The sequence below is a fragment of the Trichomycterus rosablanca genome, chromosome 18 (genome assembly GCF_030014385.1).
Source record: "Trichomycterus rosablanca isolate fTriRos1 chromosome 18, fTriRos1.hap1, whole genome shotgun sequence".
NCBI lineage: Eukaryota > Metazoa > Chordata > Actinopteri > Siluriformes > Trichomycteridae > Trichomycterus > Trichomycterus rosablanca.
Genome location: NC_086005.1, coordinates 15,274,478 through 15,287,678, shown reverse-complemented (window position 1 = coordinate 15,287,678; position 13,201 = coordinate 15,274,478). Strand labels below are relative to the sequence as shown.

Genomic DNA, 13,201 nt, shown 5'->3' with positions numbered 1-13,201 from the left:
TTACTGTGTGACTGTGTTTGTATGTGTGACTGTGTGTGTGTAGGAGGAAATATTACTCATTGTTATTTTTGCCAGAGTTTGCCAGATCTTTCGCAATAGTGTGTATAGTTAGTGACCATGTCATTGGCATGTTAGTATAATTCCAGAGCTTATTCAGTTAATAAATAGGGTACAGGGAGTGACAGTGTACAGAACAACAGATGGGCTACAGTCAGTGACTGTATACCCACATAGTTAATCTGTATGGTAGGCGTAGCTTATAAACTAATCAATGAATGTACATACCAGATACACCGATCAAACATAACATTAAAACCACCTCCTTGTTTCTACACTCCATTTTATCAGTTCCACTTACCATATAGAAGCACTTTATAGTTCTACTGTACAATTACTGACTGTAGTCCATCTGTTTCTCTACATACTTTCACCCTGTTCTTCAATGGTCAAGACTACCACAGGACCACCAGAGAGCAGGTATTATTTGGGTGTTGGATCATTCTCAGCACTGCAGTGACACTGACATGGTGGTGGTGTGTTAGTGTGTGTTGTGCTGGTATGAGTGGATCAGACACAGTAGCGCTGCTGGAGTTTTTAAATACCATGTTCACTCACTGTCCACTCTATTAGACACTCCTACCTAGTTGGTCCACCTTGTAGATGTGAAGTCAGAGACGATCGCTCATCTATTGCTGCTGTTTGAGTTGGTCATCTTTGAGATCTTCATCAGTGGTCACAGAGCGCTGTTGGCTGGATATATTGTAGTTGGTGGACTATTCTCAGTCAAGCAGTGACAGTGAGGTGTTTAAAAACTCCAGCAGCGCTGCTGTGTCTTATCCACTCATACCAGCACAACACACACTAACACACCACCACCATGTCAGTGTCACTGCAGTGCTGAGAATGACCCACCACCCAAATAATACCTGCTCTGTGGTGGTCCTGTAGGGGTTCTGACCATTGAAGAACATGCAGGCTAAAAAAAAAAGTATGCAGAGAAACCGATGGATTACAGTCAGTAATTGTAGAAGAACAAAGTGCTTCTATATGGTACGTATATATATATATATACTATATATATATATATATATATATATATATATATACACATGTACAGTACAATGAAATTCTTTCTTCGCATATCCCAGCTTGTTTGGCAGTTGGGGTCAGAGAACAGGGTCAGCCATCATACAGCGCCCCTGGAGCAGACAGGGTTAAGGGCCTTGCTCAAGGACCCAACAGTGACTGCATGTTTGATCATGACTTGGTTTAACTTGTTTAATTTAAATGACATAAGATACTTTAAAAAAATTTACTTGAGTAACTTTTTTCATGGGTTCATTTAAATGTACTTTGGGCCATTTTTGAAAATAAAGTATTTTACTTTTAACCAAGTATGAGTAATGGAGACCAACCTACACTCAGAAATCGTGACCGTAGATTTGCATCGCTGACAAATCACTGAACTGTTTTGTAGCATTGACCAAATACTTTGGTATGAATGGGGGAACCTTTTCCATAAACAACCACTCAAATCATTTTTGTATTAAAAACTAGAGCATGTTGCAGCATCGTGTGTAGGCTTGTGTGCAATACCAGATGGAAACTGGGGGAGGCACTTTGGAGGTGGACGGCTTGTATTACATCACTGCCTCTCCAGCTAAGCAATACAGATTATTAGGCTTTAGTGGGTGTGTTTGCTAAAAATAAATAACTAACTAAATAAACTACCATAAAAGGGTAATGTTCTTGCCATACTTATGGCGCATAAGGGCATAGGTACCAAGGAGCACACACCCACACATATGCAAACACACTAGGCCTCCAAAATGTATCATTGCATTTCTATTTTAAATAATTTAAATGCTCAGTGGGATGTTGAGCTTTTGAACATCCCTCTAATCGATGGTCATGAAGTTTGTATTCAGTTACAGTCTTCTCTCTTTTCACATTTCTGTACATACTGCTAGTGGCTTTATGTGGAAATGTGCTCATTTAATCCTGCCCTATGCTTAAAATAAAGATTAAGATTAGTATATGTGCAAATATATTCTATTGTTTTTAATACAGCAGGGGTGTCAGAACTCTGCCAACATGAAGGGCTTAGGATCCATAGTTCATATTTAACAAATACACTACCCTGTGCTTTGTTTTAAATGTCCTGCGTTAAGCCTCCACATAAGAGAAAACATAATATGTGATTGCAAAACACATATAGTATTCTGTATAGGTCATGTATAGGGTGTGCAGCCTCCCACAAAGAACCTGCATGTCTTTAGATTGTTATTGCAACCAGGTAGGGACTACCTGTGCTGCAGCCTATCTCAGCTTTTCAATGGGCGCAAGGCACACAGTAACACCCTGGACGGGGCGCCAGTCCATCACAGGGCAGACACACATTCACACACCCATTCTCCTATAGGGCATTTCAGTGTCTCCAATTAACCTGACTGCACGTTTTTGGACTGTGGGAGGAAACCGGAGCTCCCAGAGGAAACCCACGCAAACACGGGGAGAACATGCAAACTCCGCACAGAAAGGACCCAGACCGCCCCGCCTGGGGATCGAACCCAGGACCTTCTTGCTGTGAGGCGACAGTGCTACCCACCGAGCCACCGCGCAGCCTGGAACTACAACTAATACATCTTTAATCAAGTGGTCTTCTTTCAAAATATGTACAAGATGCATTAATTTCTACTTGGATAGAAGGATCACCCTCAGCCACTCAAAGTAAGCATCTTCACTTGGGTGTTAAGGGGAATATTGGTGGCAGGTGTACCTGCAACACACATAATTCCCAGTTGTATTCACATGTTATACATGACTGTCATACAGATTTTATCAATTCGTTTTTTAAAACACTTGGTCAGGATTGTGGTGGGTCTAGACCTTAGAATTATTAAGCACAAATCAAAAACAGCCTAGAAAAGATGCAAGTCTATAACTGGGCATCACAAACTCAGGGCAGTTGCAACTTAGTAATCCAGAGGTCACTGGTTCAAGCCCCAGATCTGTCAGGTTGCCACTGTTGGGCCCTTAAGCAAGGCCCTCAACTGCTTAGACAATATACTGTCACAGTACTGTAAGCGTCTGCAAAATGCTGAGAATGAATGAATGAATTTACTCATACTCACTTACATTCAGTAACACTGAGGGACAAGTCTGGGTACAGTTAAAGTCAGCTTAGATGCAACTGTTTTTTATGTAAGTGAATAACATACTTCTTTATATAAAATGTTTAACTGTTATAAGGTGAAAGGTGGTGGTGAAAGGACACCCACTAAAAATAAAGAACATGAAAAACGTCTCACACACAGTAACTAAAGATGAGGCTCAAACCCAGGTGTTCAGAATATACACTGATCAGCCATAATATTAAAACCACCTCCTTGTTTCTACACTCACTGTCCATTTTATCAGCTCCACTTACCATATAGGAGCACTTTGTAGTTCTACAATTACTGACTGTAGTCCATCTGTTTCTCTACATACTTTTTTTTTAGCCTGCTTTCACCCTGTTCTTCAATGGCCAGGACCCCCACAGAGCAGGTATTATTTGGGTGCTGGATCATTCTTAGCACTGCAGTGACACTGACATGGTGGTGGTGTGTTAGTGTGTGTTGTGCTGGTATAAGTGGATCAGGCACAGCAGCACTGCTGGAGTTTTTAAATACCATGTCCACTCACTGTCCACTCTATTAGACACTCCTACCTAGTTGGTCCACCTTGTAGATGTAAAGTCAGAGACAATCGCTCATCTATTGCTGCTGTTTGAGTTTGTCATCTTCTAGAACTTCATCAGTAGTCACAAAACGCTGCCCACGGGGTGCTGTTGGCTGAATATTTTTGGTTGGTGGACTATTCTCAGTCAAGCAGTGACAGTGAGGTGTTTAAAAACTCCATCAGCACTGCTGTGTCTTATCCACTCATACCAGCACAACACACACTAACACACCACCATCATGTCAGTGTCACTGCAGTGCTGAGAATGACCCACCACCCAAATAATACCTACTTTAAAGTGGTCCTGTGGGGGTCCTGACCATTGAAGAACAGCATGAAAGGGGGCTAACAAAGCATGCAGAGAAACAGATGGACTACAGTTAGTAATTGTAGAACTACAAAGTGCTTCTATATGGTAAGTGGAGCTGATAAAATGGACAATGTGTGTAGAAACAAGGAGGTGGTTTTATTGTTATGGCTGATCGGTGTATGTTCCTGTGCAGCACCCACTCTACAATTTACATTGACACTGCAAGTTCTGCAAGCACTGTATGTTCGGTTGTCTACATACTTTTGTCCATGTATTATCCTCTTATTCAGTAGGCTTGTAGGCACGACTTTAAAAAAAACATGGTTCTCGTTATAACGAACGGTTTATCTTTTAACCAATAAAAATTAGGACCGTTGGGTTCATCGCATTCGTATTGGATATCTGAAAAGAAACAACTGTCCAATCAACATCGTCCTTTCGCCCGGAACCCCAAACTGTAGGCTGTGAGCCGCTGCTTGGTTGAATCCTAAAACTGCCCCGTAGTCCCTATATAGGTTCACTATATAGGGTATGCAGAACTGTATTTTAAACCCTACATAGTGCCCTGTATATATAACAAGCGCAGTTTAGAACACATAATTTATTTGGTCAGACATAGGGGACCTGGTGAATCCTGCCTGCTGCCGAGTAAGCAGTCTAGCTGAGGCTCAGGCTGCAGTGCAGCCCAAATGGGGCTGTTTGGCCCCGAGCCATCAGTATTGGTCCAAATTAGCTCACAGCTGAATATAGTGGGTCAGCGTTGAGTTGCTGACTGCTTTTTGTGAGGCTTTTTTTGTCGTGGTCTTTTATACAGGGCTGAATTTACATCTGGAGAGCGATTTCTTAAAACCCATCGGTGGTGGAAACTTCGGACAACAACAAAGGGTTGAAGTGTAAGTCCGGCTGCATATCTAAAACCGTATATTGTTGCAGCACATTCAAACTAATTATACTGGGAAATGTGTTTTGATGTTTTTTTCCAAAATTGGCTCTGTTTATTTTAGCTAGCTAACTATGCAGTTCTGTATTTCCCTTTTTAAATGATGATATATTTCACAAGAGTCGAGGAGATGCATTTATTCACACTGTAAAAGTTACTCTATTTACTTGTAAGGTATGTTTTTCAAATCTGGTTTGAATGTTGTTGACTTAATAGAATAGTAGTTTGTATTTAGACCATCTTATAAATCTGAACAGGTTATTAAAAAAAGCCAAAAGTACCAAAAACTAGGTACATGTCTGTCCTTACAGTAGGACTGTCCGAATCTAGATTTTGTGGAGTCGACTCCGATTCGAGTATTAATTCAAGGCTTGAGAGTTGATGAGTCGATTCTGAGAGTTAGACACCTTCTCCAATGCAGCAGCCGGACAAACACCATATTATTAATGATTACATTAAATAAATATATTTATATATATTTTTTTAATTTATGTTTTACTTTTGGACTAGGTCCTTAAATTGTAAACTGTTTAAAAGCTTGTTTAGTTTACTGTACTGTTAAGTTGTTTCATTTCGACTTATTAGTCTTCTAGTGTTCATAAATCTTATCTGTATTATTACTTTTTATTTTTACATTATTTTAAAGTAGTTTAATTAATAAGTATTTTATTAATAGTTATTGCTACCTGGTAAAAGGAAGATAAACTATTTAAAACGTCAAACATCACAGTACAATTCGTTGTTTTTTCGTTGATTACACTCATTCACAATTCAGTATAGCCAGTCCACCTCCTGCATACTTTAGGAGGTGGTAATCTGCTCTCACCTCCTTCGCACGTTTGTGTCAAACCAGTTTACTGTATAGAATCGACTCGGCCAACGACTTTTGATTCACCATCTCTTAAATCAAGAATCGACTCTGAATCTTTGGAGTCGAATCTTTTGTTTGATGAATTGAAACCAAAGAGTCGACACTTTTTGGGATCGACTACTTGCAGTTAGCCTTGCTAGCTAACTCGGTTTGATAATGGTAGCCGGTTAGCCTAGGCAGCTAGCAGCTTCTTTGTTCCCGAAACCTCGGTTCATACCGTGGTATAAAGTCCGTTTCTTTGAACCGTTTGAACCGAAACCGCAGGAGTCGTGACACCAAACCGAAACATTCGAGGTAATGTATAGAATTTATAGGCTAAAATTTTTCCCATAAATTTTGCTAAATGCATGTTACAGACTGTCCTTCTTTTTTTTGGTCTAAAAATATGGAAAATGAGCTATTTTAGAGTCTAGTGTGCCAGACAGGCTGTTCTAACGGCAGCCGGGTAGCTTGGCACACAGAGGCTGGTGTTGAAGGCGAATCCCTGATAACATGACGGTACATACCGTCGATCATGTCAAAGGAAAATATATGATGTTAACATATTTGGATCAAATTTGGAAAGACTCATGCACCACACAGTCAGGGCACTGGGTTTGTCTCAGCTGTTTTGCCTGGCTCCAGCAGATGCATTGATTACACAGTCCTACATTTAGCCAGCTGCAAGGGGCGATGAGGTCATGCAGGCGGGCTGCGACATGCCAGCCCATGTGTCTCCCATTTTAAAATGCTATATACACACACACACACACACACACACACACACACACACACACACACACACACACACACACACACACACACACACACACACAGAGGGCAGTACACAATGTGCTTCAGTAAAACTGCATCCATTTTCACCAGACACCCTCTCTCTTCTGTCTCGCAGTGATCCTTCCTTCAGTCTGCTGCAGTGCCAGGGCTAACCATGCCAATCATGGTAAGTTTCCAGATTCAAAAGTTGTATAGACAAAGTATTGTTAATTACATGGATGACATTTCACTTGCTTTTCATCAGTCTCCCTAGTAATGCTTATTCTTCTAATTGATTCAGATCTTCTGCATGCTTTTCTTTCTACATTTAATCGTTAGACATGACAGGAGGAAATTCTAATTCTGCAGCAGTTCCAGCCAGTGCTGTGCATGATTCCCTGTGTTCTATGCACAGCTGGAGGCTCCCAAATATCTGTGTGCGTGCTGCTGCAGGACTGTGGGTTCAATGGGTTCGGAGAGGCTGGTTGATATGCGAAGGGAGGGGGAGAGGAAAAAAATGTGACCTCCTTTGACTAGGCTTGGAGGCGCTCCAGAGCTGCAGTCGGGGAAGCAGAATAGAAGGGATTTGTGCAGGTGCCGGGTACTGCTAGTGCTTATAGATGACTGCAGTGTTTTGTTTTGTTTTTTTTCGTTTTAGGGTTTAGTCTGCACAACTCGCTCCTAAATCTTAACTGTATTTGAGGATGACTTCTGTATTCATTATTAAAATTTCTATAAATATGTTAATAATAAATGTGATATAAAGCATTCTACTCAGTGTCTGATATGAAACATTAAAATAGGACTTTTATTTCTTTTCATTTCATGCATACAGCATGCTTACTAGACTGACTTACCAAATTAAAGACTTGGGTCACAGTGTAGGACTAATAAAGAGAGCTGTAACCATCAAATAGCTAGTTCAGATAGGATTTGTGCCAATCCATGTCCCTGAATGCATTGGTTTTGGTTAAATTAAGGTAAAACTACAACAGTGGGGCAAAGGCAAGCATGATGTATGTGATGTCATTAGTGTTGTCTTTATTTTTGAATGAAATATTACAACAATTAAAATCCCATTTCTGCAGTGTTCAGAATTGGATTAAATGATTACTGTCCTATAGTGCTTGGGTGGCGCAGTGGTAAATTATACTAACCCAGTACCGCTGGGATCCAAGGTTAGAATCCCCAGCGGTGCTATCAGCCAGACGGGCGTCTACATACAGACACGGTTGGCTGTGTCTGGGAAGGTAGATGGCTGAGGCTCTGCGATAGATTGGCGTCCTGTCCAGGGTGCGTTACTGCATAGTGCCCGGGGATTCTGAGGAAACCAGACCCACCATGACATTGACCAGGATAAAACAGTTGAAAAACACAAAATGATCGAGGGCAATATGACTACTGGCTACTTGTATACCCTGTTAAACTCATTTGGTCAGCTTGCTTTGATAGCATATAGTGTAAAATATCAAAGAAAATGTATGGAGTCTGTAATGTATGGAATGGGTAAGAAAAGGTGAAAACTGGAGTGCAGCCAGGATGTACAAACAATTAAGTATTATATAGCATCAGGGTGGAATCTGAATATTCCCTCATTTTCTTTTTTAGGTTCCTGCTTCAGAATCAGACTAACAAGAGTAATGGAGGATCCCCAGAGGTATGTTCTACTATTCTGGGTGCCTGAACATGAAAATTGTTATTAGGCTGCATGCGTTGACTCATGACATATTTCCTCTGTGTCTATTTCTATCAGGGTTAACACCCGGGTCCCAGCACAGGCCGTGGTAATGGCGAGTCACAGAGAGTTAACATTCCTTCCTCCTGATGTAGGATAAAACTGGTTTTCTTATTCTTATGGGGTCCAAACTCCCCCTCTTGTGTATATTTTAGTTTTTTTTTTAGTCTCTTCATTTTTATGGTATGTGGTAAAGATGACTCTGGGGCTGATGTGCGCCGTGTGATTTTAATACTATGGTAGAAAAGCTTGGGACTCTAAGCCTTGATGATAAGTTTCATGTTCTTGGGAGGATCTGGAGTAATGCCAAACACCATGAAGCGCCTCAGACAGACCTGACAGATCGGAGCTGTACTGACCCACACGTCTGCGTCGTTTACAACCAACAGGTTGTTTACAATTTACCAGGCTGAGAAGACCTGCAGCAGCATGTCATCCACTTGCTCACTTCCAACACATGCAAGATCATGCTTTTCAGTGTTCCCACAAATGTGTTTCTCCACTGACCCTTTCAGGACAATTTTAGATAGTTACAGTAACATGTTTAGGGTAAAATACTTTAGGAAGGGAGTGTCTCCTAAGTATCTATTTACATGCTCATATACAACTTGACTCCACAGTCTCTTTGATGTGAAATTGACTAATCAATTGACTAGGTCTGTTTTTGTGTTTTCATTTTCACATGCAACACTAGTCTACAGCAACTGATCTGTCAATATACACTAAACTACCAAACCACACTTTACAGTATTTACTAAGGCTAAGAGTCCCCAATTTCCATAGTTACTTAAAGCTTTTGTAGTACACAGTATTTCTTTTATTATTTGATCCTTGCTTTGTTTAATTTTTAGCTTCTGTTTTGGCTCTTTTGCTTTGCCAGTATATTAAAGTGTAATCATGTTCGTTGTGATATAGAAGTAGCTGTAGAAACCGCATTTTTTCCTTGTGGTAAGTGATTGATATGCTGCCACGGATTTGAGACACTGATGAATGGTGCTATTTTGGACTTAAATCTGCTCCTTGGTAAGGTAGCCGAAATGGTTTTTATTTCATATCTTCATGTTCTGAAGAAGGTGTTTGGTTCTTTGTTGTATGGTTGTCGTATCTTGGTCTGGATGGACTTTTTTTTCCCTCTTCCTCCTCTTTTCCCCCAATGAGTATGTTTTTATGCACATTACTAATCCAATCCTGGAAAGATTTCTGCAATTCTCTGATTTTTAATTGGCCATGTGAACATTATACTTGGATAATTGAAATTGGACTATGGCTGTTGACTGATTTTGAGAAATTTAATTAGTGTGTTTAACCTCCATTATTGTATTTCTACAGCTGCACATGTGGGGAGACGTCACTTGGGTCTGCACCTAGTCTAACAAAGTTCTTGGACAGTATGTAGGCAAGTAACTTGTGTATAATAAGTTCATGGTGCACTTAGACATTATTTAGAACGCTGTTGTTTGCTACACTGCTGCAGTCAAATTAGAGACAGCTTGAAGGTGCCTTACTTATTAATTTATCATTAATCACTTTTTTTATATACACAGTAAAGTGTTTCTCACTGTGACAGTCATCAATTACTTGAGACTCATGAATTAAAAAATACTAATGTTACCACATTATATGAATTTTAGTATAAAATAAGACTATGTAAAGATAACTAAGTAAATCGTGTAGACCCATAATTTTAATTACTAGAAGTGCAGCTATTCTACATAATACACATTAAGATCATGAAGTAAAGGCGCTTGGGTGGTGCAGCAATCTAATGTGCTCGCCCACCCTGGAGACCAAAGTTAAGAATCTCAGCAAATTAGCTGCTCAGAAGGCGCAGCGGTAAAGTACGCTAGCACACCAGAGTTGGGGTTTCGAATACATCGTATCGAATCTCAGCTCTGCCTTTCTGACTGGGCTGGGCGGCAGCAGGAACAACGATTGGCTGCTGTTCAGGTTTAGAGGGTAAGAAAGTCGGATCATAGGTCCTCATAACTGGTGCGACTGCGGCCCCTGCTGGCTGACTGATGGCGCCTGCACAGGGCTGAGGAATACCGATGGGGGTGTGGCCCTCCATACACAGTGCCTGTCAAGTGTATGACTCGTGCAGGTGAAAAATGCAGTCTGTACTGACTGTATGTGCCAGAGGGGGCGTGTGAGGTTGAAAGGTGTCCTCAGTCAGCGGTGAAGGGTCGAGGACGCATTCAGGGTAATTGGACACGACTAGATTATTGGGGGAAAATGGGGGGGGGTAATCTCAGCAAATCCAGTTGGCTGTGTCTAAAGAAGTGAAATCCAGATAGGAATTCACCCTTTTTCTGCTCCACAGCATTTTCTACTGTCTGGTTGAGGCGCTTGTTCTAGTAATGAAGCAATGCCGAGAGCATTGCATGATTCTCCATGTGTGTTAAGACTCTTTGTAGGACTCGGGCGCCGATTTGTGTAAATATGTGGTCAGCGGCTCCAGCGTGGGTGTGGTAAATGCAGTAAAGGCTTGTAATAGGCAGTTGGAATGACTTAATTAGTAGAAAAAGAAGAAAACTAAGAGACTGAAATAGATTCTCATTGGCTGGGATTTTAATTGTAGACATGTCTCAACCTCTCTACTGAAAGGTAAACAGCTTGAGCTCATGTTACTCTCATGATGACTCTGAAAAATCTGAATACCCACTGGTTAATGTAACCCAGGTTTATTATCATCAGGTTATTGCCAAAATCTAATTTCTAACAGTTGGATTGTGTGACTATTATTCTGTGCATGTGAACTCGCTCTCTGTCGTTTCTGTGCGGCTTTCTCTTTGGATTTAAAGGATGCACACCAACCAAGACCACGAGGAACAGTTATTTAAAAAAAATTTAAAAAAGACAATCTTGATAGCAAAAAAAGCGGGAGCAATCACAAAACTCCAATTATTCTTGATTTCCCCTTTGGGCTAAGAGTTAATAAGATGCATTAGCTGCACCTCATCGCTTTAGATATTTTGGATATGATAAGTACCAAACCATCTGTTCTCTTCATCCTTGACCGCAATGTGTTTGGCATCTAAAGGAAGAAGGGTGCATATATATATATATATACACATACACACACTGATCAGTCATAACTTTAAAACACCTCCTTGTTTCTACACTCACTGTCGATTTTATCAGCTCCACTTACCATATAGAAGCACTTTGTAGTTCTACAATTACTGACTGTAGTCCATCTGTTTCTCTACATACTTTTTTTAACCTGCTTTCACCCTGATTTTCAATGGTCAGGACCCCCACAAGTCCACCACAGAGTAGGTATTATTTAGGTGGTGGATCATTCTCAGCACTGCAGTGACATGGTGGTGGTGTGTTAGTGTGTGTTGTGCTGGTATGAGTGGATCAGACACAGCAGCGCTGGTGGAGTTTTTAAAAACCATGTCCACTCACTATCCACTTTATAAGACTCTCCCACCTAGTTGATCCACCTTGTAGATGTAAAGTCAGAGACGATCGCTCATCTATTGCTGCTGTTTGAGTTGGTCATCTTCTAGACCTTCATCCGTGGTCACAGGACACTGCCCATGGGGCGCTGTTGGCTGGATATTTTTGGTTGGTGGACTATTCTCAGTCCAGCAGTGACAGTGAGGTGTTTAAAAACTCCAGCAGCGCTGCTGTGTCTGATCCACTCATACCAGCACAACACCTAAATAATACCTGCTCTGTAGTGGTCCTGTGAGGGTCCTGACCATTGAAGAACAGCATGAAAGGGGGCTAACAAAGCATGCAGAGAAACAGATGGACTACAGTCAGTAATTGTAGAACTACAAACCATATGGCAAGTGGAGCTGATAAAATCGACTGAGTGTAGAAACAAGGAGGTGGTTTTAATGTTATGGCTGATGGGTGTGTATATATATATATATTCTAACTCAATTTTTTTTTTTTTGTTGCTTAAGTATAAATATTTCCCATTCACAATGGCAAATGGCACATAGTTATTCCTAATGACTCTCTGGAAACATTGTTCGATCTGGTTCCGAGTTGCCAGCCTGCTACATACTCCCCACCAGCAGGTAACAGGATTCAACCAACACCCACATCATTCATGATCTGATTCTGCTCTTTCTTAAGGTCAAATTGTAGCACAAATGAACAACAGGCTCGACAATATCTTTACAGAACGACTTTGTGAATGAGTTGTACATTTAATTTCGAGGCTAGAAACAAAAGCTTTCATTTATTTCGAGTAGTCTGTAACAGTGTCGTCCCTGAGTATTTGCAGTTTTGTCCTTGCTTCCAGTTTACATATACTCTGAACAATCCTAATTCAGCGACCAACTTGAAAGCCCACATTAGTTTTTATGGTCTTCCATTGTTCCACTGTAGTGGAAATCTTCCTAGCTTGCTCTAGATCTTCCCTAGTGCATTGAAGGCATGCTTTCCGCTGTGTTTCGTTCTCATCTTCTTCCTGAATAACTGTTTGCACTTTCTTATAGGCTAGGTAAGCTAGCTGTTGTAAATAGTGTATAGATAGGGTCTGTTGTACTGTGTTGAAATATTATGATATAAATATTGGTGTTAAAAACATTCAGCTTGTGATCTATAATGATGCATTCTGTATTGTTCAAGTAATGTTTTCAATTTAAGCAGTAGTTCAATAAATATTCAAGCTCTCAAGATTATGTGTGGGTTTTTTTAAGCTTACTGGTGAAGAATTCACCAGTATTCAAAAAAGTCTTTTTTCATAACCAAAATCAATATAGTAAGATACTTTAAATCTTTAATTCCCTAATGCAGATATTTCCATCCTTACAAGATCAGAAGGTAATCTAAATATAAAATGGTATCTATTCTGTTCTTTGGCTCAAACAGCACAAACCATATTTGAGGTTTCAGGTACTAAAA

At 40.5% G+C, this 13,201-nt stretch overlaps 1 long non-coding RNA gene across 1 annotated transcript; it reads left to right on the top strand.

The window, feature by feature from the left end:
* Positions 1-4,664: 4,664 nt before the first annotated feature.
* LOC134332323 (uncharacterized) lies at positions 4,665-12,973 on the top strand. Its single transcript, XR_010015239.1, has 4 exons — positions 4,665-4,926; positions 6,734-6,784; positions 8,206-8,254; positions 8,351-12,973. It is a non-coding gene; the product is annotated as an uncharacterized LOC134332323 (long non-coding RNA).
* Positions 12,974-13,201: the final 228 nt, after the last annotated feature.